Source organism: Anolis carolinensis, chromosome 2, assembly GCF_035594765.1.
Source record: "Anolis carolinensis isolate JA03-04 chromosome 2, rAnoCar3.1.pri, whole genome shotgun sequence".
Classification (NCBI taxonomy): domain Eukaryota; kingdom Metazoa; phylum Chordata; class Lepidosauria; order Squamata; family Dactyloidae; genus Anolis; species Anolis carolinensis.
The window spans coordinates 305,018,069-305,022,098 of record NC_085842.1 but is presented as its reverse complement, the minus strand read 5'-3'; positions in this window follow the sequence as shown (position 1 = coordinate 305,022,098).

Here is a 4,030-nt window from a genome sequence, read left to right as displayed (position 1 = left end):
CTTTGCATAATGCCCTTCCATTTTTTGTTCTTCATTTTGTCATGGACATAACAAAAAAATAGTTTTTAGTGTTTTTAACCTATGTAGCAAGCCTGGATTCATTCTGTGCTTTAGCTTTTCTTGACTTTCTCCTTCCATGTGCTGGCTATTCTTTTGAATTCCTCCCTATTCCATTCCTCGTACTTGTCCCTTTTTAATCTTAGGTAAGTTGTATTTAATTTGGTTTTCTGAATCCAGATGAAGAGAACAAAATCACACATAAACACTTAAGCATTTTGTGGATGTGCATCTTGCTGATTTTTGAGGTACATGTCCATGACAGATATGTTTTGGATTGATTGTCAATAGTTTAAATTCAAGAGCATCATTTTAACTCAGCTGTAAAATTGCACTGTAAGAAATGAATGTGTATATGAGAATTGTGTGTTGTCAATATGTTTTGCATCATGCACCCATTCTAAGTTACAGAAAATGGCTAATGTTCTTCAGAGATCATCAGCAACAGTTTTGTTTCCATTTGCTGGTGGAAGCGACAAGCATTCCCCAAGCTCCCATATTTGGAAAGTTTTTCTAATTTTCTGGAACAATTGTATATAGAATATGTCATGTATAATTTTTAACTGGATATTGTGGAAATAAATTAATCCAAAAATGTCAGAGTTGGACCAGTTTCTACATTTTTGTACTGAAGATACAATACTTCCATAACTGAGAAGACTTGAAGGGAGGATTTGGCTTGTTTGTAATAATTATTTTAATAATAAAACAGACATTAGTGTCTTGTAACTCTTGAATATGAGTTCTGTCTTGAAGAGAAAATTGAATTTTGACATTTGTTACATTTATCTCCTGACAATTTATTAAACCAAAAATGCTGAATAAGTATATGTATTAACAAGTCTTATGCAAAGCTAAAAGTTTTTTTGGAGAATATGTCAGAATTTTGGTTAAACACTCCATTTTACTCCCAGATCATAAATCTGTGATAATTTACTAATTGTATGCTAACTGAAGAGAAATCCAGTCAGCCTTTCTGAACATTCCTGTTATCAGTGCTATGTAATGCACAGTTGTTGCCAGAGTCACCTGGATTGGAGATAAACAGCATCGTTAAAGCTTTGTAAAATGAGCAACGAGGCAAAAGCTTGGACACGCTGAAGAACAGGCAGAAGTAAGAACTTTTAAATAGCTGAGAACAAAGGAAAGGTCATAATTTCAGAGAATCTCATAGTCCACCCATCTGCTTATGCAGGAATATATAGCTGAGCACTCCTGAGAAATGACCATTCGAGCTCTGTTTAGAGACCCGTTGAGACATTTAACATCATGTGTCATTCTCTCCAGCAGCTTCCTCCTTGTTATTTTTCCTGCCCATAACTGGATGATTGAGGCTATCGTTCCCAGCTCCCAAGTGTCCACACGGTCTCCAGCAATCTAAATACGGTCTTCTTCCGCTTTATTTTAATCAATTTTTATGAAGAACAACTTGACAGAAGTCATTCTTAACCACAACAGGGCCACATTGTTCAACAGGGAGGAGCAATAAAATGACACTCTGTGTCCCGAGATCCTTCGGCTTCCTACTGATAACTTCATAGTCCTTTGCAATATCTTGATGGCTGTTTTTTGTAGTACCATTTCATCCAATGTGGATCATAAGGAAGAAGCAACAGGCAACAGACTTGATAATTGTTACTAACCTCTCTGCTATCATGGAACTTCACCAAACACTACTACAGGGAATTGACAAGAGCTTTTTCACCCACAGAACCTTGCAAGGCTCTCTGGGGACAGAGGCTGTTCCTGTAACCCATCAACACTACCAAGGGGAGAGTCTAGAACTGATTGTGTGGCTCCAAACTCACAGTATTGTTCCTGATAGTTCTGTTCCTATTACATTTTTCAAAATGTTGCTGCCTGTGTTTGAATTTTTCTCTTCCTTAGTATTCTTTTTCAGTAGATTCTCTTCTACTCTGTTCAAAAGGGTTTTATTCCTCCTCGATAAGTATGAGTGCAGATATGTAGGCCTTAAGTTGTTCCTTCTCTTTGATGTAGCTGGTCATTGTTAAGCAACATTATTGATTTCATATGTATACTTGGAAAATAAACCCAGTTTCTTATTTTTTCCATGCTTCAGTTCTGATTAAATAAACTCTTCTGAAGCTCAGACAAATCCCATGATCAAGCAATGCATTGTTCACATATTGCTTTCACATATTGTCTGTTCATGTTCCAAATAACTTAGAGGAGGGTATTGCCTAGGGATCCAAAGGTAATGTGTATGGCCTGTGATGGAAATCAGTGAGATGGTAGAAACACTCAAGGAAAGAATGCAGCATGGCAATAGGGAATGTCCTAATTATGTATGTTCTACATTATGCTGGTTTCCAAAGGGTGGAGTGCATTCCTGTTGATCACTCAGCAGGATTTGTGATCTGCAGGATTTCTCTCCCTCCCTCCCGCCCTCCCACTCCCATGTTCCATTTGTTCTTTGGTTAGGAATTTCCAGCATTATGTTGATATATTTTGGAGTATCATAGATCAGCTGCCAGGCACATCAGCTCAGCTAACATTATTTCCTTATTACAGTAATTCTATCCTCAACTGAGATTTCTTTGACAAAGTGCTGTAAAAAGTAAAAGGGCAAATCTTGAATAGTGATATTGATGGATGGAAACCCAAAGGCCTTACACAGAGAAATTCATAGCAAGCCATTTGATGTGGCCTTTCTGACATTATATTTGCATCCATGGAAATGCTTTCACATTATTCCATTGGGAAATTTATATATGTCACAGAATTGCTCTGGAATTTGTCACTCACTGGTATTTTAGAAAACCTTTGAGCAAAACCCAACAGAATCTACTCTATGATTTTTTTCCTGAAAGGGCTAGTGAACAACCAGCCATGAAACAGTGTTTTAGAGTGAGATGCCTTCATAAACTTTGCTATGAATTCAGATTGCATCTAGGGTTGGCCAAAAATATCTTTGGGGTGACACGACAAATGTTGCTTCCTCCCACTCAAGTCAAGCTACATAATATCCAGGGCTATTTGGGCGCTAAAGGCAGAGAATCCTACAAGTACTTCTCTCCTTCCCTGGTAGCAAAATGCCATTATAAAGAAATATCTACAAAATTGCTGTCTTTCATGACATCTCAAGTCTGCTGGCTGAGGCAGCTGCCTCATCCTGCCAGATAGATTAAATCCCATTAAATCCCATCATTCATTCTCATTGTTTGCCAAACAGATCTCAAGTTAGTTATATATTTTTGCTGCAGTAATGAAGCCCCTTAAGCCCACTTGGCTAGGACACATTGTTCACTATTGGGCCATTTCAACAGAGATGACCTCTCTTTTTTTTCCTGCATAATATTGCCAAAATACTTGGAAAAGAGTATACTGTGACATCATCTGCCAGAGACTTGGAACCTCTTCACATGGGGCATTTTAGTCCCATTTTGCCACTTTTATTCGCGGCAAGGATGGGGCCTGCCATGCACAATCACACAATGCAGGCCTCATCCACATTCCTCCCAAAGTGGACAGAAGCACCAAAAGGGCCGTGTGAAGAAGACTTAGGACATTGTCAAGGTTGAGTCGTAAACCGTTATTAGAAAGAGGCTAGTAGTTCTAACAAAAATTGTGGGACCAAGTTCATCCATTCATCCCTTTGGTTATATCCTGCCATTCTCACAAGCTGGGACCAAAGTTCATGCCATTGGACTAAGTCAAAGCTGAACACACCAGAAATTAACAGAACTAGGAAGATCATTAGTGCTGATGCATAGTTTATCCCAAGTAAAGGAGAGGTTGGTTTATTTTCTAATAATGTGTTATGAAGCACAAACATAAGATACCTGTGATATAACAGCAGGGGACTGCAATGATAACTACAACAAATGGAAAAAATACTTGGAGAAAAAACATTTTTTTTATTAATAGAAGGATAGATAGATAGATAGATAGATAGATAGATAGATAGATAGATAGATAGATAGATAGACCTGCCTAACACATTTAATATAAA